Here is a 25,606-nt window from a genome sequence, read left to right on the forward strand (position 1 = left end):
TAGTGGTTAATTGCTGTACAAGATGCGGACATGATATCCTATTTACAAACACCATTAGAACAAATCCCTCTATTCATTAAGAGAATGTAACTATACATCTATCCTAACCACTTTGAATACACAGATACAAAATGGTGACTACCCTGAAAATCTTCTGAACAAGAGTTTATTACCCAGTTAATTGATAGGAAGATGAAACTGGAGTGGAGGAACGTGATTAGTGCCACTAAAGCAGTTAAGCCAATCACCTCCTATTTTCTTTTTCTCCACTTAATATTTAGTTCGTGTAAAGAAAGATAAGAAAAAGCAAGAGGAACTAAGAGTTAAGCAGATAAGCAGAAATTGGAGAGAGTCTCTGAAAGCCTTAAGGAAGCATAATTTTGTGTTGAGCATGAAATGAGAGAGTCTTCCCATGTATTGGAGTATGAATTAATTTAGTCTTAAGGGAATATCCCCTGGAGAAAGACAGATATCAAGTAGGCATTTTCCTTTCTCAATAATCACGTGAGAAGCATCCATTAAAGTTTTGACAGTTCATGCTCTTTTCTTATAGAGCTTAGCCTAATAGGATAGAAAAACAAACACTTAATTACTATCTGAATGCTGCATAATGGGAAAGTATTCAAAGCCTAAGAGTTAATGACTCTGAGCAGGCACCTGAGGGACTGACATAGGGGCCCAGTGGTTGAGGTGACCCTGAAAGGAGGAGAAGGATTTTACCAGGAGGTGGGGCCATTACCCATCTGGCTAGGGTCAGATCTAGAGGGGAGGGCTTGGGCTGTCTACACAGCAACATTAGGAGAATTGTCGAGGAAGCATTCCTGAGGAGGGAGGAGGGCAATGTTACATTTATTTGTGCTTGACCAGAAATAAAAAGAAAAACATAAAGAAGTAAGGAGATGAGTTGTGGGCTGAAGAGTTGGTACAGCAAGGAGTGGGCCATCAAGATGGTACCAACTGTGAGAGGGAAGCTGGGAAGAGTGATGTGTGTCAGTGCTTTGAGTCCAAAGGAGGCTGAGGACAGCTGAGAGGCAACTGCGCGGCAGAGTGGATAGGGACACACTTTCCTGAGCTGGATCCTGGCTCTCATTCTTGGTGGGAAGCTGTTGATCCTGATGGCCCCCAAGAAATGTGAGGGGGACTTTGCATACAGAGGGACAGTGGCTGTAGAAGCACAGCCTAGTGCTTGGGGAAACAGTTTATGCCAGAGTAAAGACCCATGTATCATTATTGACTGAAATTAGGGAAGGAGGGGGAGTGGGATGAGTTAGTAGAGAACAACTTTACAGCAAGGCAAGGAAGGAAAGAGTGAAGAAATAATCTGAAATTTTCAGCTTTATGCAGATTACATATGAGGAAGCTGGAGACTTCATGCATGTGATATTGATAACATTGATCCAGGGATCAGGAGTGATGTGTGGGCTAAAGATACAGCTTGGGGAAATAATATGGTGGTACTTTGGTTCACAAACCCTTCCTGTTGGGAATTATTTGACTCCCAACCAGAAGCATTTGGCAGAGGTGGCTTTTGTTTGCAAACTGCATCTGATGATGAGCATGACTTTGGGGCCCTCTTTCCTGCAGGAACACACATGGCTGTCTTTTCAGAACTATGAGATGAACCAAGTTTGTGAACTGAGGTGCCACTGTATTGAGTTTGAGCCCTAGAAGTAAGTGAGCTCCCATAAGAACAGTTTAGAAAGAATATTGTAAAAGGTGAGCCTTTTAAGAAACACTCCTATCCATGGACAGTAAGAAGAAATGAATCTCTGGACAACAGAATGGAATGTGAAATCCAAGAGTATAACAGCCCTTCTACATTGCTGGAAGGGATGTAAACTAGTGTAACCACTCTGGAAATCAGTGTGGAGAGTCCTCAACAAACTAAAACCAGATTCCATTGGACCCAGCTCTGCCTCTTGTAGGTATCTCCCTGAGAGAGTTAAAGTCATTCCATGACACCTGTGCTTATAGCAGCACAACTCATAAGAGCTAAACCTTGGGAGCAGCTTGTGTGTCCACCCGCAGATGAATAGATAATGAAAATGTATTTATGGAGCACTGCTCTTCCATAGAGACATTCGAGTCATTTGTAGGAAAATGGATGCATCTCGAGACCAGAGTATTAAGTGAATGAAATCAAACACAGCCTTAAATATTGCACAGCTTCTCTTCTATGAGAAAGCCAAAATATAAATAAAGAGCAAAGTAAAGGGTAGATAACAGAAAATCAGAAGATAAATCTTTCTCAGCTGGAGAGACCAGAGATGGAGGGAAGGAGGAGAGAAGAGAGGGAAGTGGATGAAGAAGGAAATACGCCACTGGCTGGATGCCTCCTTGTCATCTTCAGCCTTGTGAGTCAGAAGTGTCAGGAAACAGAAGGTAGATCTTTAACAAAGCGGAGGGGGACGGGTGATCCTGGGGAACAGGAAACGTACAAGAATCGAGGTGTGCCATGCACATGGACCATCTCCACGTGATGAGTGTATCCATTAGGTATCATGGATGTGCAGTGGACAAAGCAGTCGGAAGTGTGGTCCTTAGTAAATGCTATAAAAAGAAACAGTACCGTGTGTGTGTGTGTGTGTGTGTGTGTGTGTGTATTAAATGGGGCATTTAACTGACTAGAACCTAAACATTGTATTTGGTTTGTCCATTGATGAGACAATTTGCCATTTTTAAGCCTAAAATGTAAAATTGAAAAAGCATTCACTCTTATGCTATTAATATCAGTATTCTCATTTAAGAAAACTATGTACATAAATAGAAAATTTGTGCTGATACTTTTTTCTTTTTTTCCATAATTTTACTGATAAACAAATAGCAATGAGACAGTTTCAAATCAAATCGCTAGGACAGTTTCAATAACTAACACACTGCATACATTCTTCTTAGTGGTTAATTGCTATACAAGATGCAGACTTGAGATCCTATTTACAAACACCATTAGAGCAAATCATTCTATTCATTAAGAGAATGTAACTATATATCTATCCTAACCACTTTGAATACACAGATACAAAATGGACATTCATCTGTATACCCTTTTTTTGTTAAGTTCCGTTATTTGAATATTATAGGTATGTTAACTCTGTGCTGATACTTTTTACATTTTATCTAAAAACAAGGAATGGAAAGAGTTGATCACATAGAATTCAAAGTTAAATTGGGTTTTAGAAAAGATGCTGACCATCATTATGTCCCACCTCACGCCCACCTAAGTGAGTTCTCATGTCTTCTCCACTACCTTAGACCTGCCTCACTGCATGGTTTTCCTCTATAAAAGTCCCTGGAAGAGACAGCTTCCTGGGGACTACCCACTCAGGCCCCCCTCCTGTCCTTCTCTCAGACAGGAGCTTTCTTTCCCTCAATAAATATATTCTGCTCATAAAAAAAGATTCTGTAATGTGTCTCACTTTCTCAGGGGAGTGCATTTCAGACAGGATGTACCCCCGGGGAGGCAAGGGGTTTGCGCCTTGGGCTGGCTTCTGTTGCATGAAGCCTTCCTGTCTCTGTTGTTCTCAGTAGAGCTTCAGAGATATCAGCAGCATCATAGATTTTTTTTTGCATGAGAGCTGGAATGCAATTTCTCCATTTATTTTAGGTAAGATTGCATGATAGAAGGGGCAATACCTGGATCTCATTGGTCTTCTGTTTGTTCATCTTCCAAGTTCTGACAAAGTATACATTTTGAATCATTTATCATCTTTGAGGGGTTCAATAAGGAAAAATCTATGTATACATAGACTCTTGGAGAAATAGCTCCTGAAGGTTTACACTGAAGTATGTTTGGAAATTTAGAAAAATTATTTCCTTGAATATTTTGTGGAGCCAGGAAAAAATTGTTTTTAGTAACTGCTTTATTTTCTTCAATGTAATTTTTCTCCAAGTTTTTTAAATTGAGATTTAAGGTAGACACTGAGTGCATTTATCATTCATTAGGATTTATACTAAGTTTAAAACACTGAAATGCTCAGCTATGCTTATGTAGTTATAGAGAATTATAAATTCAAGTGATCATATAGTGATTCACAGTCCTAAAACATTGCTCTACTTTGGGAAAACCCTTCCTTTCTATTCTATGTACTATACCCTTCCCAATGTTAATAAAGCATAGGGACAAATTCTCCTAGGCACACGTCTCTGATGCCCTGTAGCTTCTATCATAGCTGGAAACCTCTTCTAGGTACATATGTACTGTGACTCATTCTACCCATGATGAACTGTCCTGAGAAGAAAGTCTTACTGGCAGAGCTCTCCTCTAAGTCCACAGCATCGGCTATTCCTAGGTCAGTGCTGGTCAGACGCTGACACACACGCACGGAGCCCCAGCACCCAGGTTCCTCCAGCAGCAGTCCAGCCTCCAAGCATTGGTCCGAGTTGTTTTTCCTAAACCAACACTTCACTGTTCAGATTTAGTTGCAATGTTGGCCCTTTGCAATAGACAGATGGACCTGGGGTTGTAGTTTGGGCACTCATCACTAAAGGCTCACCATCACTGCCCTAGGTCTTCCTTTCAGAGGGGCAAATACCACGCCTATATGCTATCACAGTAAGGAAAAATAGCAATGTACTGACCCTAAGCCAATGTAGCTTGTAGAAAAGCTGACAAACAGGAGTTGGAGTAGAAATTTTGGGGTCCATCCTCCTCAAGTTTTCAGAAATGCTGTTTGTTGCTAGTGTTGTATGTCACTGGAACAATAAATGTATTCTAGAAAGTTGAGGTCTGGGAATAGGGAGGGAAGAGAAAAGGACAATTTGTATAAATCATTGCTATGTCTCAAATTTGAATTTATTATGTGAAGACGAGTAACATTTTTCTGAGTATAGTGCTGGTCCTGCAACCAGTTCTCTTTCATATTGAAAATGAGGGATAGCAGGAACTAATAGCTTATTGCTTAAGTGTAATTGGGGTGGAGGCTGGGAGTGTAGCTCGGCAGTGCAGCGCTTGGCTACTGGAAGCAAGGCTCTTGGCTCCATCCTAGCACTACACACACATGTGCACACACACACAAATTAGAAGGTGATGTATGAATAAGACAATGTTGGGTAAAATTGATAATTAAGATTGTCATGGAGGAGCTGGAAACTAGCCATACCAATTGATAGATACAAACTTGATAGGCTTCATGAAATATAGCTGCAAAGAAAAGCTTCTGTTTGATATATTAATTTGCTGAAGAGGAATTTGAATTTTTTAAAACATACTTGTTTGTTCCAGTGTCTCACTACCATAGCTCAAACTCATAGTGATCCTCTTGTTTTCAGCCTCACCAGGGCTGGGATTACAAGCGTGTACCACTACACCTAGACTCTGGCTGGCTCAGCCCACCTGAGGGGTGGAGCTGGTGCAGCAGCATGTGGTGCCGGGGATTGAACGCAGCCCATGCTCTTACCTAAGGTTGCTGAAGCAGGCGCTTTAGTCCACTGAGCTATCTTGCCAGCCCCAGGATTTGGAGTTTTATTTCACATTTTTACTCTTTGTTTTCTTGAAAACATTTTATTTTTAAAATCTGGGAATGTATTTTATTTTCATTTTGATAGAAGAAGAATAATATGAAGGATGGGGAAAAGGCTGCAAAAAAAGTAGGAAAGATCAGTACTTAAAATAATCGAGGCAAACAGGAGAATCTCATAGCATCCCAGCATGTGGGTTATTATTTCCACTTTTAATCCTGCCCCTTGGTCTTCTCCTTATGCGCATGTCTAGGGGATGTCTTTAATCTGTGGTTTCCAGTCTTTGCTCTGAATTGCTTTCACTGCTTCTCTAAAATTAGCAATGTGACCTCAAGCAAGTACCATTTGTTGCTATGGAAACAGTACATATGCTTGATAGAAAATATTGACAATCAAAATAGTCCAGGTATGATATTTTTACTGCCCCAGAATATATACCTTTTAGGACATGGTGCCATGCATTTCACATGGTAACACAATTCTTTATTTATTTTCTCATTACATACACAATTCTTTTTTCACACCCTTCAACTTAGTTATACCCCTTCCACCTCCTGAGACCTCTCTCCCCACTAAGAGGCCCATCTCTAAGGACAAGTAGCAGACTTCTGCTCACGGTTACTTTATACTCTTACTCTTATTATTATTATTATTATTATTATTATTATTTTATGTATTTTTAGTACAGAGTCTACGGGGGCTCACTACACAGATCAGACTCATAGTGGTCCTTCCTGTGTTTCAGCCTCCCAAGCCCTGGGATTAACTGAAGCACTTCCTAGAGGTGGAGAATGACTCCTTCACCTTCTCATTCCTTTTCATTTTTCCTTCTTCTCTAATGACGAAATCACAAGTAAAATAATGTAACGAGTTTCTTCCAATTTTGTGACCATTTTCTTTACTTTGACTGTATCAGAAAGCAAATCTTTCTTTTTGAGAATTTTATTAGATTATTACAAAAATAAATACAAAAACTATCTAGAACATCTTAAAAGTATGGATTAAATAATCCTCGCCCACTCTCAGCAGTACCAAGCTTTGCGCAGTGGCAGTATCGTAGCCAGTGAGGTCTATCCTAGGCTCGATTATTGCTAATCGAAAACTCAGCAATGCCAGCATGTAGGCTCTGTCCCTACCCAGTTCCTTACTGTCAGGATAATTTTAAGAAATGAGGGATAGTGTCATTTCATATGGGAACATTGCACTCTTTGTCTCTGTTTAGAACTAGTGCTTATCTACTCCAAGTGCTGAATAACAATAAATAAAAATTAAAGCAAAAAACCCTTTCTTGTCATAACCACAGTATCATAATTGTACTTAATAATCTTATTATAAAAATGTATTGGGCAATATAATACATAAAAATGTGTTGTATTTTATGATGGTTTCTCTCTTTCCTTTTTTTTTTTTCTTCACTTCAGAAGTTAAAACTAGAAGTTTGGTTAGAATTTCACCTTTGACAAGACTGTCTCATAGTAAGAGATTGGAGCCACTCTTGTTTGTTTTCCATGGTGATGCTAGAGCATGTAAATAAATCAAATAAATATTATTTTAGCTAAAAAGAGAAAATAGAAAATGTTCCCATTTTGTTCAGCAGTTCCAACACTCCTTTCTCAGAAATTGATGGAAGAAGTAGATACAAAATCAGTAAGGAAAAGGAGGGCCTAAAAATACACTTCAACCAACCTGATACAATTAACATTGGTCCAAAACCCACCTCCAAGAGAATGTTCTTTAAATGGACATGAAACATTTACAAGTTAGACTATATTCTAGGCTATGAAACAAGGGTCGGTAATCCCAAGCAAATTAAAACTATACAGGAAATATTCTTTAACTGTAGGGAAACAAATTCAGAAAGAAGTAGTAGACTACCAGATAGTCAGACAAAACACTCTTCAATTACACAGAAGATAAGAAAAAAATCACAAAATAATGTTACGTTTATCTACTTATATAAGATTTCTATTTTTATTAAATTTTACATACAAATATGTACATACATGCAGGAAAGTGTGAAGGTTTCCCACACTTGAGTGTTGGAAACTCAGAGAACGAGAATAGTTGGAAGTGGCTGATTTCTGTAAGACGAACATAATAATCACCTCTCTGCTCTGTGTGGCAGACTGTGTTGCTCATGAAGAACTAATTCCTAAGGGAAACAAAATAGCACACAAACGATTTTCATAGAACTCCTCCAGCTTCAATGCAAATGGCAGTCTGGATAATGGTAATTGGTTGTTACCATTATTATGGACTGAGATGCTCTGAGCCCTTGCCGTGGGTTTTCAGAGGGGTGAGGAGCATTCTCAGCTGGCTGGGCAGGGCAGGCTCGAGGAGCCTGAGGGGTCCAAGGTCTCTGAAAGTTGGCCAGAGGCAGCACAAGAGGGGAGGAGGTTCCGTCTCCTCTGTGTGCTGGACAGAGCATTTTGTGAACAATAATTAACATATGGGATAAATTCTGAGCAGGGGGAGTCAAGAGACACCTAGGCATGTTTCTGGAATAAATAATCTAGAGAAGCAGGATTTGCTTCTGTGAGCAACGCATTGATCCTGAGACTTTTTCTTTTGTATGATTTCACCATATCCTGAAAATCTCACCTTTATCAAACATTCTACCTCTTCTCTCTGCAATCACCCTGATCTTTCACAGACAATTATCTTTAGGTTTTCTCTTCCACAAGGTTGAATTAGTTTAGGTTTGGGGCATCAAGAGCTTTTTCCTGTAGCTGATTTAGAAAACTTTGAGCTGCTTCACCTTACATTCACTAGGCCTACCTGCTCATCTCTAGTCATGGCAGGTTCTGCACAGGGGAGCTGTCCTTACCTCCCCTACTTCGGCCTCTCTGATCACCGTCATGGACTCAGTCCCGTGGTGTTTGGCAGCACAAGTCGGGGATTCATGGTTCTTCCTGACTGCTTGGTTGTGTGCTGAAGCTGGGTTAGATTGTCAGAGGCAATTCTGTAATGCCGCACACTCTCAACACACCCTCAAGGGCAAGGTTTGCATTGTCTCCTATTCTTATTTTACACCTAGGTCTTCATTTTAGAATTAGTTCTAGAATTCTGGAAAAAGATGTTGCCGACCAACACACATATTAGCTGAAGAGTGGACAAGGTAAGCTTTTGTAACTTTCTCCCCATCAGTCTTGAAGTTCAGGGTCCAAGCCCTGGCTCTGTGGTGGCCTGGTATAGCACAAACATTCTTCCCCCCGTCACATCCTAACTGCACCCACTATAAAATAGGTCTTTCCAGGATTATTTTATGAAAATTCATAGTTATCAGTAATTATTACAGGTTAATACTATTTTCTGAAGAAGATAGATTGGTGTTAAAGATACTAAAGGAGAAATTTTTTAAGTATACAAATGGCATAGGGGAAACATGTATATATACATGTGTATATATGTTTTTTTTTTTTTTTTTTTGGTGGAACCGGGGTTTTGAACTCAGGCCCTTGTGCTTGCCAGGCAAGCGCTTATTCTACCAAGCCATTTCCCCGGCCCCAAAATGGCAGAAGGATTTTTTTTTTGAGGGGGGGCTGGCTCAGAATGCCTTCAGGGCATGTTTGGCTGGCTGGAGTTGTGGGGATTGAACCAAGGCAACCTGAGCCTGTCTGCTTTGTTGAAGCAGCTGCTTAAACAACTGAGCTAAGGGGCAAGCCCCGTGTATATGTTTAAATGTATAAAGTATATGATAAAAAATTTAGATAACAAATCAAGTTTAAAAGCTCCTTATTTTAATCATTCAAGAGAGACTCTTTTTTAAATAGCAAAATGCTATTATTTTGTAAGGTTTTGGAACTGGTTTTTTCTGGTTGTCATTAGTTTGTTCATTTTTTCTTTGCAATGCTAGGAATTGAAGCCAGGGTGTTCTGCATACAAAGCAAGCTCTCTACCACTGCGCTACATCCGCATCCCTGTAATTTGGTTTGATTCCATTTAAAATATTTTTAAGAATTTTAATATTAATTTGTATGTTCATTTACAGTTTTAATAAGAATTATTCTTTTTAGAAAGATTTATTTATTTGGCAAGGATCTCACTACGCAGCTTAGATTCATAGTGCGCCTCCTGTCTCAGCCTCCCCAGTGCTGAGATTACAGGCATGTGCAACTACACCCAGTTTCCATGGCTGGCATGGCACAGGGCCTGCATGGCATGCAGTACTGGAGATCAAACCCCAGTCCTTGCAAGGCAGACTCTTAGACTTCCGAACTATCTCCCTGGCCCAATAATTTATATTCTTTGAATAATTTACATGATGACTTTCATTGCTGAAGATGTGTGCTTTAAGTGACATTCTACAGAGAAATCAATCATGATGATTTACTTAGGGTAAATTGCTAAAAGTAAAAGCCCCCAAATTGGGCAAGTTGATAACCTCTTCAAGAAGTATGCACAGTTTTTACTTCCATAGCAGTGTGTGAAAAAGCCCAATTCCTGTGAATTAATTATCGTATTTTTAAATAGACTCAATTTTTAACAGTAGTTTTAAGATTAAAAAAATAATTTGTGAAGGATACAGATTTCCATCATATCTTTTGCTCTCAGACATTATCTTGTGTTTCTAATCTGCTCAGAGTGTCAAGAAAAGGTAGTATACCTTTGTTGTTTTAACTTGATTGAAGGCAAATTATGGCCATAGTAATAAAGCATGCAATTCTTTGTTCTTATTTTGTTTGTCTTGTCTTTTGGAAACAAGATTTGCTGTGTCACAAGGCTTGCTTCTAACTTAGAATTGCTCTATCTCAGCCTTCCCAGTGGCTGTGGTTCCAGGTATGACATATTACTGTATCACTGTTGTCACTAAAAAACTTCCTAAATCATCTGTTGGCTTTGTGCATGTGTGTCTTTTGCCAATTAATTGTTAATTTGTCTGTTGTTTTTATGATGACATACAACATACATGTATATATGTAGTATACATACATAATATATGTCATAATGCAATATATGTAAAATATGATATATAGATACACACATATATGTCCATATGTGTATATGTACATACACACTTTCTTTTCCCAGTGATCTTCTTAGGTATGATGAGACTTTACTTTCATGTATTCAAATATATCATTGCTTTTCCTTTATACATTTTTAAATGGTGGGAGAGCTTATTTTCAAAGGATTTCCTACTGACACATTAGGAAAACAGAATGGGAACAAATACCCTAATGCTGCAACTTAAATGTCTAGAAAAGGAAGAGCAAACCAAACCTAAAGCCCAAAAATGAGAGGTAATTATAAAAATTAGAGCAGAAATTAATTCAATCAAGATGAAGAAAACAATTCAAAGAATGAATCAAAAACCTGGTTCTTTGAAAGATTAAATAAAATTGATAAACCCCTAGCTAACCTCATCAAAAAGAGGAGGGAAAAAAAAATTCAAATACAAGCAATAAAGAATGAAAAGGGTGAAATTATCACAGACCCAGTGGAATTTCAGAAGTTCATCAATAGCTAATTTGAGAATCTTTACTTTCACAGAATAGAAGACACAGAAGAAATGGACAGATTCCTACTCAGTTTAATATGTAACATTTAATTATTCATTCCATAAGTTCCACAATTTCTTTCACTTTTTTTTTTTACCATTTATTTAAAATAGTACATACCTTATGGTATTGCAGTGCTATTTACAATATAGAAAATGGTCATTTTCCTGGAAGTTTAAGAGAGCTTTTCGTATAAATGGAATCTCATATTTTTGCCACTCATTTTGCTTTATACAGAAGGTATATGTGCACTCTTACAGTACGCTAACTTCTTACACAAACATTCAGATATTTTAGCTGAAAATCTGTCATTGCTGGTCCTTCAAGTCAGTTTCCATAACTTTCATATTAGTATAGATTTCTTATTTCTTGTTTGTTGTTAACTCTACATTTTCTTTTTTCTTTTCTTTTTTTTTTTTTTTTTTTTTTTTTAGGGAAGGGTCTAGAGGGTGTTCAGGGTCTCACTACTAGATCGAACTCATAGGGATCTGTTTACAGCCTCGCAAGAGGTGAGATTACAGGTGCGCATGACACCACACCATCTCAGTCGCCATCTCAGTGAGCCCCTGGGGGTGGGGCCAGCAGGGCAAACTATGTTTTCCAAAGACAAGGAATAATATTTCTGGCTGCTTGAAAAATTCCACAAAAGATTCAAATGGGTACTTTGTCTTTACTATATTTTCCCCACTATACCCAAAAACCTTTAAAGTAAAGCATCTTACTGAAGACGCTAAGATAATTAGAGTGTGACACAGTGGTAGAGTCAGTGCTCGCTGTCCTGCCCTGTGCCTGCGTGCTCTGAGTGCATTGTGTGCCGAGCCTTCCATGTAAGCAGCAAATCCCCACATGCTGCATAGATGCAGAGATAGCGTCCACAAGTTGACAGTCTTACCCAACCCCCCCCAAACTGCTAAGTACTAGAATCACAAATGAGCTAGAGCAGTGACATTTCAGAATCTGTATCTTTTATTACTTCTAGTATGACCTCTACTTTACTTTGATTTCTAATCTCTCACATTATTACAACTAAGTTATTATATAAAAATTCTATGCTTGAAATAGTTGTGGAAGAAGGGTCATTTTGCTCTTTCATTTCCTGGTGAATTTTCTTTCTTATTATCAGTGGAGATATCTGACGTAGACAACAGAGTTGGTTAAATTAGTCAAGACAGGTGATATGAATAAAGAAGACTGATGAAAACTTTAATGATTTAAGATCAAAGTTTTATTTTTTTCGGAGGAGGGTTTATCATTGAGAGTGAAAATTGTGCATAATGTTAACTACATATGAGTTAGAATTGTTGCAAATTGTATGCACCATGCAGGGAAAGAGTTTCTCTGAGTAGGATTATGTGCTCTGTCATCTTATCCAAAGCCTTTCATCTGCCTGGATTCAAGGTTCTGGTTTCATTGGTAGAACAAGTAGAAACATCCACTTCTCCAGCAGTGTAGATTTCTGGGTCCCCAGTTTTGTGATTCAGAGCACCTCTGTGTGAGCCTCAGATCCCGCAGCTCATTCCCTCGAGCTTTCTCAATAACAAATAGCGAGTGCCATGGGCTCACCTCCACTGCCACAGAATCCTCCTCTGGTTCATACCCCCTTATCCACACATGAGCTGGGCTCTTAGAAACAAGGTGTCAGTTTAAGCAGCTTTGTATTTCTGCTTCTGTCTACGGGAAAATAGCTCACTATAAATCAAGAAAGCATATGGCACTGGGGAAGCGCTGCAAGGAAAGCTTTCATGTCCCTGAGTTCATCGAAGGTGAAAAGTCTGCCAAAGTGGAGGCTTCACAAGATCACTATGATACCTGTCCCCAGTGAATGCCCTTGCTCCATCATTTCAAATGATCACATCCTGAATGGCAAAGCTCATTCTTTGCCTAGTGTACCATGAATTTGATTAACATGACACACCTGGCAGTGTGAGCAAACCCACCAGAGGCCATTGCTGTGAGCTGAGCTGCCACACTAGGCACTAGCTGTCTGGCTCAGACTGAAGGAGACTCCCTCACATAGATGTCACATAACTCAGCTGAAATTTGCAGGCAGATCTTAAAACAAATCTTTTTTTTTTTTTCTGAATACAGAAGACTCTAGTCTACCTGAGTTCATCAGTAAGGAAGCTCCTTCTGTTTTAACCCTTATAAAATAATAACCTAGAGCGAGGGAGATAGCTCAATGGCACAGCGCCTACCTGACAAGCATGAGGTCATGATTTCGATTGCCAGTACCAAATAAATAAATCAATCAATCAATCAAACCTAAAGTAACCTGATGTTTGCCTGTTAGCTTTTAAGTTTTTTAATATTTTCTTTTTCCTACCTTAGAAGACTCACTGTTTTACTTCTACTCGTTGGGAGCCCTTGTTCTCCCTTATGCTGTCATGATTCATGGGTTGCAAATAAAGACTCATTCTCCCGATTTGTAGTCATCTTGTCTTTTGGCATCAGTAACTACTCCCATAATCATGGGGGAAGTTGCTGTTTGTGAGGGTCTCTGCCTCCGAGAGCCTTTCTGTTACGAGCCTAGTTTTGCTTAGTGTTTGCTAATACAAAAATTAAAAATAGAAGAAGTGGAATTTGGAAACATTTTTGTTCCACTAGCTTGTTGGCAAATGACATTTTTAGCCAATAGAATGCTTAATGATAACCACCGCTGCCATCCTCACTGTAGTAGTGCACTATAGGAGAAGCTTCATTCTTTGAGAAAATAATGACAGTAGGACAAAATACGTCGACAGCCAATACACCATTTTGTTATGCATGAAGAAAACGTGTAATAGTGGAAAGTGATAATGACGTCTTCTAGCTATTATGTCACCAATCTGTCATTTTCTGTAGCTGTCTAACCTTTCATTCCAATTCTATTCATTTCTATTCTACTTTATTTTCCTAAATCTCTGCTCAGTATGAATTCATCTTCAACTTCTACACAAATCTGAATCTTCAGATTTCTATTTTTGGCCAACAGTTTCATTTGTGACTCATGAAAGTCATGAGTGTAGACCTGCCCTTTGGGGCCTGCTCAGGAAGGAAGGGCGGCTCCATCTCCCTTTCCTTTCTTTTTTTTTTTTTTTTTTCTTTTCTTTTTTTCCATGATTTTATTGACAAATAGCAATGAGACAATTTGAAATAAAATTGGTAGGACAGTTTCAATAATTAACACATTGCATACTGTTTTCCTAGTGGTTATTTGCTGTACAAGATGCAGACATGATATCTTATTTACAAACACTATTACAACAAATCCCTATATTCATTAAGAGAATGTAACTGGATATCTACCCTAACCATTTTGAATACACAGATACAAAATGGGCATTCATTTATATATCCCCTTTTTTGTTTAGTTCTGTTACTTGAATATTATGGGTGTGTAAACTCAGCAAAAATATTCTAAAGGAGTCCAGTAATCCATAATAGTATTGGGCCTTCTGCTTGGCTGGCAGTGTCAGAAATTGTTGAACTGAGTCCCTTACAGCTCAAAATAACACCATGGCTTTACTTCTTGTACTTCATTTTATACTTTTCTACTGGATGGTTAAGACCAAGATAAGGCAAGACCTATGCAACAAGAGTTGTAACTTTTGTATCTGACAAGGTCAGTTGAATCCCCTCAGGATTTATCCTGAGATCCTGTACCTCAGATTGTAGATCCTTTGTCAGTGCAGCCATGTGGATGAGTCATGGCCATTCCTTGGCCAATGTGCTCTCTGTGAAAGCCTGAGAGAATGTTTTCTCTCCATGTGACTCTCCTTAGGCACACTCTACATCATCAATCACTTTCCTCTTTGGCCCAATAGTCTTCTTGATCAGAAAATTTGGGACACTACCGAGTTACATGACGTTACAGTACAAGTTCTCACATGTCCTGAGTCTTAATTGACCTTGGAAGGCTAGGGCCAAAATGTTGGCTTTCCTTGCAGCCCTCCTTTTTCTCTAATTTTGACCTGCAATCTTAGGTTGTTAACTCCCTTTCCTTTCTAGCCAACAAAGAGATCACCTTCTTACAGCCTGCTCAGTCTGGTCTCTGATGCCATTAACATTGACTTTACTGTCATCTTACCCCAAATCACAACTTCAGAGGCTTTGCAGGAAGGCTGCTGACTTTCAAGCTGGTTTCAGGGAAAGGTTTAGTTTACTTTTCCCAAGAGAGAAGGGACAGCTTCTGCATTGCCTCTCTGTGGTCTCTCTGGTGGAAGCCTTTGGCCCAGAGAGTTGTGGCTGCATGGCCCAAACTCCAGCACTGTGTTCTTGAGAAATTGAAAGAGCACCAGTAGTCCGTCTCCAGTTGCTGCTGTTTTAGTTTTGTATCTTTATGCTTCCATCAACAAAAGAATAGTGGGGTACATTTTCTTCTTCCCCAAGGGATAATAAGCATCAAGATTTCATCATTTGTAGATTTAAAACACCATACTAACATAGCTTAAGGAGAAAAGTATGTATATCACCTATTTTGCATTGGTAGAAGCTGAGCTTCTAGAAAATGTCTTTGTACTCCTCACATACAGGACTTGGAATAGAGTCCCAAGTTCCCACTTATTAGCTGGTATTCACACTAATGGTGTCTGTTCACTTTCACTGACAGAACAATGATTTGAGCAATAGCTGAAACTTCACTACTTAGAATGTGTGAGATGACTTTTTTTACACATACTGAAATTTCCAGTTTATTGTAACAATGTTTGTGCTAAAATTATTTGAAGGAATATTTTACATTAATAAGACATGGTTATGTATACATAGATGGTTATGTAGAAGTAGAATAAATTTAACAGAGAAAAGTGTATAAGGAAGAAACATGGGCCCACTCAAACGCTTGCTTAGTGTACACTGAGTGGCTTCTTTGTTGTGCATGGTTAGAAGCATCTGCTTTCCTTCTGCAATTTTGAAAACTCTATTTTCAGATGTAAGTATACTTCCTAGGATGGGTTAAAGAATGGTTTATTTTGGCTTTGGAGTGAGGATCTGCAGTTCAGTCCTTGGTATTCCACATTTCCACTGGTGAACACATAAGTCCTGTCATTTCCATACACATTGCATGAAGTGTTTTGCCAAAATGTAGTATCTTAATGAGGAGCAGTGTAAATGATAAAATTGACAGCCAGCTACCAAACCTAAGAACCTTCTGCTGGGTACCTGGTGTGACTGTGGCTCAAGCTAAAAGAGAGTTGTAGAGAGAAGAGATGGGATGGAAGCCTGCTCAGTTAGCCAAAACCACGCATGCTCTTTGAGGAATGTTTTAAAACTTGTTTTGTAAGGAAGGAAAGTTAGAAAAACAGTCATGGTACAAGTGGAGCTGGGTGTTCAAGAGGATTATGATGATGTATTTCATGGTTCTCTTCTGAAGGAGCCCAGTACGTGTGCCAAGCAAATGTAATGGAAATGAGCAAAATGAAATTCAAGGGAAACCTCAGTCCTTCTGGCAGGAACTGAATGAAGGCTTGTTTGACTAGCCAGCCCCTAACGCTGCCTCCTATCCATCATGTGGCTGTGGCTTGGATGGGTTCCTTTGGTATTTTTGTGCAAATGTCAGTGGAGAAGGGAACACTGCACTGTCCCCACCTCCAGAAGGTGCTTCCCATATGCAGAGTTCTTGACACACCCTGGAAGACAACTGCAGCCCTCCCCATTTGCTCCCTCCCTGTGGGTCCTTGCTGTTCTGTTTCTGGTCATTGTTTCTCGATGTTGTGCTTTGTGGTCCCTGGGCTACATTTGGTTAGACACACTGAAAACAGGGCCTTTGAAATTAGTTTCTTTGGTTTGTTAGGGGTGTTTTCCACCCAAAGGTCCAAGGTTAAAAATATTTTTGTACTGAGAAATATAGAGAGAAATCAGCATGAGTTACTATGAATTTAGGAAAGGGAAAATCTTGGATGATAGTTTTGAAGTTGTCATCCAAAAACTTGCTTTTGAAAATTTTGGTCCCAATATGATTCCCCTCAGATGTTAGTTTATGGGATTGTCATCAATTCTGAATAATATTTTTCATCCTCAGACCAAAACATTTGCTTGTTGACACTACATTTTGACCGTGTATAGTTTTTCTTTTCTTTCTTTCTTTTTTTTTTTTTTTTTCCTGTGGCAGAACCGGGGATTGAACTCAGACCCTTGCGCTTGCCAGGAAAGTGCTTATTCTACTGAGCCATCTCCCCGGCCTTTGACTGTGTATAGTTCTTAAGACAAAGGATTAAGTTAACTGAGATACCACATGATTTTAGTTGTAATCTACAAATGATGAGGAACTCTGGTTTAGCCCAAAGAGGGGGACAGAGTAAAAGTAATTGTTACTTTTAATTTATATTCTTAAAATTATGATTAAAGTCATCTCCAGTGGCTCCCTTTTAGTTGATCAGCTGTGCTCCACATCTACTTGGAAGATCATCCAGGATTAAGACTTCTAGTTTGGTTCAGGCTGGGATGGAGAACTTCAAATAGGTCCAATGTAACATTTCCCAATAAGGGTAAAAAAACTGATTGAACTTTCCTTTATTTTATAAAATGGTCAATGAAATTAAAACTTTTTTTCCCAAACAAGGGCTCATTTAATATTCAGTTCCCCCAGCTTCCCATGAACATAAGTCCTTGTCACCCTGTTCTACTGGTGAGGAATCTGGGGTTCACACAGACTGTGCCAGTCATCCGAGGTCTCACGCTCAGAATCCGCATGCCCCACATTCACCCAGCAGCTATGCACAGCCTCTGTGTCTGACCTTTAGTTATCAAATTGACATGTTTTCTGATTGACAGTATGGAGACAACTTAGCAGTCTGTTGAATCTGTAAGTTAGAATAAGTATCTTAAAATTCAAGGTAGCTTCAAAGAGAATAAGAAAGGAAGAGCATGGATCTGGAGTTGTCTCAAAGGAGTGTGTGTGTGTGTGTGTGTGCGCGCGCGCGTGCGTGCATGTGTGTGTTTGTTGTATGTGTTTTAGTTCCTTCCCATGGGGAACCAGAGGAAGTGGCCCATGTCTTATGGTCACTTTCTCTGAGTCACCCTCTTTATTGCATTAGAGAGCTGTAAATTTGTTGTGGTTTCCAGCTGAATTATAACCAGTCCTGTCAAGGTGAAAAGCTCCGTGTCACCTTACTGCTTGCTTGAGCTGTCACTCACTGGTCTGACCAGGGTCTGATCCAAGCCCTCTGGGCTTGGTTCTAATCTGAGGTACACAGTGTTAGCCCACATCTCAGTGAGGAGTCTTAGACAACTTCCCCCAGCACTAGTGAGTTCACACAGTGCAGCCAGATCCCTCAAAATAAGTGGTGATGTGTCCTGGCCTATTTCAGCTTGAGTGGATTCCTTTGGAGTCCAGTGTGAAGGGCAGCAATACTGGACGGGGCATATTTCCACCTGGAGAGTTATTAGACCTGTGGCTGCTACTTCACCGATGAGAAGGAAAGAAAATAACTGTCCTGAAATGCTGTCATGACTTCTCAAAGCATGGCAGGAAGGATCCACACTGTGCTGAGCACAAAGAGTGGTGTGTTTATTGTTGTAGATTCATATGAAAGTATAAAATACACACAAAGACAATGCAGATGGAAATCTTTGTAAGATTTGATTCTTAAAACTATTTAAGCATCAATGTAAGATAGCTTAGAAAGAAATGTATGAATAGGCTGGGAATGTAGCTCAATAGGAGGGTGTTTCCCAAATATGCAGGAAGCTCCCCAGCAATGCAAAAGAAAAAAATTGCATAATTCAGAATTAAATTGTGTAGACAATTGCTGTAACTTTGAGGGCAAAAGAAGTGCTTTGGACTGAGGAAGACAGAGTGAGTGAACTGCATCTTAAATAGTGATGAGATTTGGAGAAGCAAAGAGAGAAGGATGGGTATTTATGTGCAAACACAAAGGTAAAGCCAAAGCCTTTTGGAGGAGCAAGATGAACCAGCTGTGCTTAAGGAGGGAGAATGAACACGCACAAAACCAAAACGAGGGTTGTGCCCCTTAAATGCCGGGCTGAGAATGGAGTCTATCCTGAAGCATTTGAGAAACAGCTTCCACTCGCTTCCTCTCCAACCACCAACATGATTCTTTCTATTCTGAGAGATGTTGCCAAGTTTGCCTTTGCCCTTCACCACAGAGGAAAGGAAGAAGTAGTCCAGGAAACTGAGATTCTGTTTATGTCTGTGAAACATGTCAGCTGTCTCAAGGAGTGAGGTCTGTCTTCAAAAAAATTCGTTTTTTAAGTTTTCCCCTTATTCCTCGGGGGCCATAAATATTAGCAACCTTGGTGTTACGCTGGTGACAGACATCTGTCCCTGGAAGATGTCAGTCATTCATGCTGAGCCCAGAAGGTCTCGCTGTTGTAACTTCAGAAAACAAACTCTCCAGGGAGTTTCCAAGCCGTGTGTCCCACTTCGGGTCAGGACCAAGCAGTAGCATGTGAAACGGAACTAGTAAGGTTTCTTTGGCTTTTTCTAAACTGACACTCATAAGCGTATTGCCTTGAATAAGACATTTAGACATAATATAACTAGATTTCAGCACTTGCTAGCAATACACTTAGTTCAGCTTGCTGTAAGTTCTAGAACTGTACATTTTAAATCTAATTTCCAAAAGCGCTTCCACAGTTCCTTTGCAGCTTCTCGTGCTCTTGATAAATGCAATAACCGCTGACAGATACCTTCCTCTCTGCATAATTAAGATGAAAAGTCCTTTACAGAAGGAGAAAAATTACTATGTGAAGGAGGATGTAGAGAAAAATAAAACCTGTTCACAAGGAAAGAGAAGATAATCTGGCTCATATTGATGACTAAATTATGAAATCTTACTAAAGAAAGAATTATGCTCACTGTGCTTTTTATAGTTCCAGTGTTCTACTTTGAACTTAAACTGCTTGGAGAAAAAGTGACTTTGCTTAAAAGTAACTCCAATTGATTCTGAAATAGGAACATTTTAAATTTATATATACACTGTATTCTGAAGTAGAAATGATTCACATTTGTATATAATGAATGTTGTATGCTCCAACTTCCTGCAGAATTTATAGTGCTTCGTATTTATACCACTTCTACTGAATCTTTAAAAAAAAACTTACTCAGCAAATGCACTTCCAAAATATACTCAAATAACTGATGTATGGATGGGGCTGTCCAATCACCTACTAGATCTGACCTCATCATTTATAATAGTTAAAGTAGGGATGGTGTTGAGGGTAAGCTTTGCATTTTAATGCAAGGATAGATCAATAAGAATAGCACACTTATTATATAAGAAATTACTCCCAAGCACTGTTGAGTGGCCCACCTGGCAGAGGGGAAAGGTACGTGTTGCAGGATAGGTAGGTGGGGTATCAGGTAGAGACCCTGCCCATGTGAGCCACCAGCATTTCACTAAAAAATTTTTTCTTTCCTGGTTTGACTATAGAGGCATCTCCTACTAGTTTTGTTCTGGAGCAGGATAAAGTCAGTTTGATGTTTTGTTTTTCTTCCTTCCCAGAGCAGCCTGGTCTTTCTTCCAGGTTGATTACATAGGTCTTTACCTGTCACATTGCGAAGGCACAGCTCCATTTGTACTGTCCCGAGTCATTTTTTACCAAGATGTAATGTCACCTGCGCGTGTCTAGAGCTATCCGCAGCTGCTCATACTGTGTGCCTGTGGCTCTTCCTTCTTTTTGAAGATGTATAAAGAAGTCTTGGGATGGTGGAAGGACCAGGCAGCAGGACATGATGCACCTGCTCCTGTCCGCACTGTGGGAGGCGAATTTCTAATGGGACCCTGGGGTCTCCTGTGGTGAACTGCCCCAGGCTCCCAGGGTCATAGTCTCCTGCTCAGAGGGACTCCTGTCCCTTCACTCACCTATCATGCCCCCACTCACGAACCTGTGCTGTCATCCTGAATGGTTCCTGTCCTGTTCTCTGGGGGCCAATCATAGGCTGACCTGGGCGTGGTCTTGGCTCCTGGGAGGCCATGCTCCGCAGGCTCTCTTCTCCTCATATGCTTTTACAGATTTCCTCTCCTCTGTTGCCCTGAATGTTTAAGTTCACCCAAGGATCTGCTCTGAAGTCCTTGTCTTTGCTATGTACAAATCACTCACTTAGTGAACAAACCTAGGACAAATGGCTACTAAAAGAGTACTACCGTGATTTCCAGGTCTAACGTCTCCATTTTTTTTTATCACTTTGAACATGTTAAGACATTTTATTTTTAAGATGGGGCCTGGCTGGTAGTGCAGACTGGAATTGAATATGTAATCCTCCTGCCTCAGCCTCCTGAATGCTAGGATTTATGTGTATCCACCACCTCCAGGTTCTTCTGCCAGCATCTTATCTGACAAGGTCAGATGGATCATTGTGCTCACCCTGGCAACATGAGGCGCTGGGCGTTTGCTGGCTGCTCTTCTGGGTGCTGAGGCCACAGTACATGGTGTGAGAGGTTGCCTTTTCATTGCTCCTTTTGCCCACCAGAACATGATGAGCAAATATGTACAAGCTCTGGCTTGCTCATGACATGGGCCCTGGAGGAAATCGAGACACAGCCCAAGAGTCTTAGTGTAAAGGAACAGGGTCATTTGGAAGGCTGTTCATTGACCCTGACAGGATTTAGACACATGTTAGAAACATGCTCTTGTACCAAATTGCTGAATACTTTTGCAGGAGGTGGCTCTTCCTGTCTCTATGATGCCCTTCCACACCACCACCTATCAAACGCCAGCCCCACTGAACTTCTGCCCAGAATCTGATTGTGCTAAGACTTTCTCTGCCCAGGACTTGCACGTGTCTTTTCTCTTCTTCCTGTGTTTGCTTGGCTGAAGCCTTCTATTTCAGTTATTTGTGTCACAGCTGGAATAACTTCTTTTGGGGAAGAATTTTCTTGATTACATATTTCAAAGTAGCTACTCAGTTATTCTAATTCCTATTTTATTTTTCTGGATAGTACTTTTTTATCCTGAGTATTTTTCTTGCTTGATTATTGTCATGTCTTTCATTCGAATGTATGTCACATGAACACAGGGAGATGGTCTCATTTGCTCTCATAAATTCAGTGTTGGAGTAGTATTTTGTTAAAAATATTTTATTCTTTTTATTAATCAGATTTTATTGGTACATTATTGATATACACAATGATCACATTCATCACAGAGAATTTGTACCTGGACATGATCTAACTTCTTTTATTCCCTCTCCTCTACCCTCCCTTCATTGTCTAAAAATATTGCTAAATGTACAGTGATGGTTCATCCATCAACACTGACTGTATGTGTACTTCATAAGCACCATGTTGTTTTATGAGACCAAGCTGATGGGGGAAGATCTTTGGGTCTAGGAGTTTATGGGCTTATGGAGGAGGTCAACAGACAGCCATTTTTAATTCAGTGAATCTTACAACAGAGGCATCCAGTGGCTTCCGTGAAAGGAAGCTCAGCTCTAGCCCTTAAATACACTAAGAGGCTGTTTGTCTTTTTAAACCTATTGGCAATTACTCTTTTCTTTAAAATTGGCTTAATTTTCACATCTTCTATACAAGTCAGAAAATAAAACATTAATGTGATAGTCCTGGGCTGGCTTCCAAGTCCTGAAGAGTGAATTAATCTATTTGGGAGGATTTGGTCATCTTTAGAATGGGGCCTACTGCTTGTCCCATCTTAATTTGTAAAGTTAGGCATTGTGGTAAGATCATTTTGAAAAAATATAAAATGTGCCCTGAAATTATCTTATCCCCGAATCCATTATTTCTTCTATTTCTACTGGATGAGGTGACTGAGTTAGTGCACTGGGAGACTCCTGTAGGGCAGATACAAAGCTAGGCAGGCACAGTGCTGGAGCGTTGTGCACAAATGCAGCAGGAGCGGTGGCACACCAGGACATGGCCAGGTTCCTCACCACTTCCGCCTCTCGTCCTGTCCTCCCCAGACCCTGCCAGTACAGTCTTCTCCTCTGTGCAGGCTGATGGCTGTCTTGTTGGACTAATAAAATCAGAAATGTGAAAGTTAGTCTTTAATAAAGTTTGCCTATAAAATACAAGGCTGTTAAGAAATAGAACACCATATATTCATTATGAATCATATTCAGGGTGAAATTTTTATTAGCAGGGTGGGAAATGTTTTATATATGTGAACTGAAAACAATCCAACCCTCACTACTGGAAAGTTTTAAGAATTTATAGTTTCATGTAGGCTTTAAATTTGGGCTGGTTCTTGTGACATGTAGTGGAGAGCCTGGGAACACAGATGGGAACCCACGTCCAGTTCTGCCACAGAGAGCATCAGAACCTTTATCCATGTCCCCATACTCACTCCTTGCTGTAGAGACATAATTAATCCAATCCCTCACAAAAGTAGAATTATTTCTGTCATCTAATGATATTAGCAGCTTAGATGTGTGGAACTGAGAAAACAGAAGATGTTTGAGTTTATTTTTCTTGCATTCAAGTTTTGGGAACTTTAAGTTAAATGTATACTGTGAGAGATTAGGGGAAAAAATTAACATTGCATACTTTGCATAGTTTTGAAACTTACAGAATGATGGCCTCATTGAACAAAGCCAGAGATATCACCATTAATTTTGAAAATTGTAGATTACATGAAATGTCTGTGACACTCTGGCTAAATTTCATGATACATGTATGTCATTGATCCAAGTGCCATTTAGTGAGTAACTACGGTAAAACATTTTCTTTTAAAGGTGTCACCTTTATTTATAAATCATATTATCTCTATATGTGCAGGATAGTGTTTTGTTGAACCGTACAGAGAAGTATATAAGATGCTTTTCAGAAATTCAACTGAACATGGCTCCTGAATGCATTAGTTATCATTCTCAAATGTTAGAGATTCAACTCAGCAAGCATTTGTCTAGAGCATCAAAGATGCCTTTCTGTTTGTGTCAATTATATTTGAAAGATTACTTTAAGCTTTATGCATATGTTTGTCAAAGCAAGTATTTTTAACAAAGGAAACTTAGAATCCATTCATTACCACAGAAGCTTGAAAGTATTAAATAACTCCTGTGCTCACTTTCTGGATGCTAGTCAAGCTGTGTTTTTTAAAAAAACATAATGATATGAACAGTATATAAAATGAGGCTTTAATAATAATCAGAGAACAGTGTGCCTTAGTGCACTGCAGCCATTTGACCCAATTTTTAACTCTTCTGGGAATTCTAATTATTTGAAAAAAATACAGGTGAGACATAATATGCACAGAACAATAAATTTTTTGAGAAATATACAGCCAACTAATTAAAAGTCGTATGTCTTCCTCAGTGTGCCATAAACACCTTGGCCAGTAACATATTAGGTGTCCTTAATATGCTCAAAGTGCTCCAATAGAGCAGAGGGCCACCGAATGGAAAGCAAGAATATTGCACATTATAAGCTCATCCATCTCCTGACATATGCATATAAATTAGTCTATTTCTCTCTCAGGGTGGAGCACGAAGCTCTTGGAGGAGGCATTTGGAGGTCAAGGAATGTGCGAGGCATTGGGGCGTCCCAGTGTCATATTGAGGGAGTAGAGGACAGGGGTTAGTGTTGGAAGCAGAGTGTGGGGAAAGGACAGCATAGTTAAGTTTCTTTTCAGTGCAGAATGTTTTTATTGTTCTGCTCAGGCAAAAGGCTTTGTGTAATCATATGTCATCTCGCATATGCTATTTCTCTCACTGAGATTTTTTTAAACTAAAAGAATAATAGCACAGTATGAATCAACGGTGGCACTGATGTGGGCCAAGATTCGGCAGTGGCTCTTTGGTGACGTGAATGTTGCTGCTCTGTGGGCTGCTTTAGATGTGCTGCCACTTTGGCCACTCCTGGGTGGCTGGTGTGCCGGCGCATCGTCAGCCCTCACTCGACTCCCTTGTGTTCTGGGTAGCAGTGACTCTCCACAGATGACACAGGCCAGATGTCCTATTATTTGCTGTCTCTTGACCCTTTTCTTCTTTGCCTCTCTGTCCCCAACTGGCCCATGGAATGCAGCATCAGGTTAATAGTCCTGTCAGTGACCCTTTCTGTGGCATTTTCATAATGCTCTGGGTACTTCTGAGAGATGGAGCATAAAGGTCACCTGATGGAATGAAGAACCTGCTCTTCTGGCCTTCCAAGAAAACTTGATCAGAATTTTATTTTGGTAGCCACATGCAAGTGATGAATAACTATTAAGAGTTGGGGTGATTCCAGAGCTCAAGCATGAAGCAAGACAGAGCACTGATTTCTTAGATGCTGTGGAAGCTCTGCTTAGAATGACACAGTCAGGAGTGCTACTTAGAGTCCAGGAAGCTGTCCAACTTCTTTTTGAACACTTTTAATGTCATATAGTTCAAATCAAAATGTAAAAAATTTTACCACAAAGTATATCTCAAGTAAAGATAGAGAAGGGCCAGCCAAATAGCTCAGTGTAAATTAATTACAGGATTTAAAGTAATTATAGTTATTTAATTACAGGATTAAAGCTCCTGTAAGCAAGCACAGGGCCGATACTGCTGTGCTGGCCCCACTCCTGGGGCGTGCTGAGATGGCAATTGAGACTGGGCGTGGTGTCGTGCTTCTGTAATCCCAGCTCTTGGGAGGCTGTAAACAGGCAGATCACTATGAGTCTGATCTAGTGGTGAGACCCTGAACACCTTGTAGACCCTTCCCTAAAAATACAAAAGAAAAAGAAAGAAAGAAAGAAACACACAAAAAAAACCCTTCCTTTTAAGTAAAGACAGG

At 39.7% G+C, this 25,606-nt stretch overlaps 1 protein-coding gene and 1 non-coding gene across 2 annotated transcripts in view; both read left to right on the forward strand.

Annotated features, from left to right (window-relative positions):
- The window catches only part of Col25a1 (collagen type XXV alpha 1 chain), a 466,154-nt gene that overhangs the window by 196,409 nt on the left and 244,139 nt on the right, over nt 1-25,606 (forward strand). The gene's annotated exons all lie outside the window — the stretch shown is intronic.
- Nucleotides 6,492-6,627, forward strand: LOC111815448. The gene has a single exon (XR_002820136.1). It is a non-coding gene; the product is annotated as a U4 spliceosomal RNA (small nuclear RNA).

The sequence above is a fragment of the Octodon degus genome, unplaced genomic scaffold (assembly GCF_000260255.1).
Source record: "Octodon degus isolate 3935 unplaced genomic scaffold, OctDeg1.0 scaffold00016, whole genome shotgun sequence".
Lineage (NCBI taxonomy): Eukaryota > Metazoa > Chordata > Mammalia > Rodentia > Octodontidae > Octodon > Octodon degus.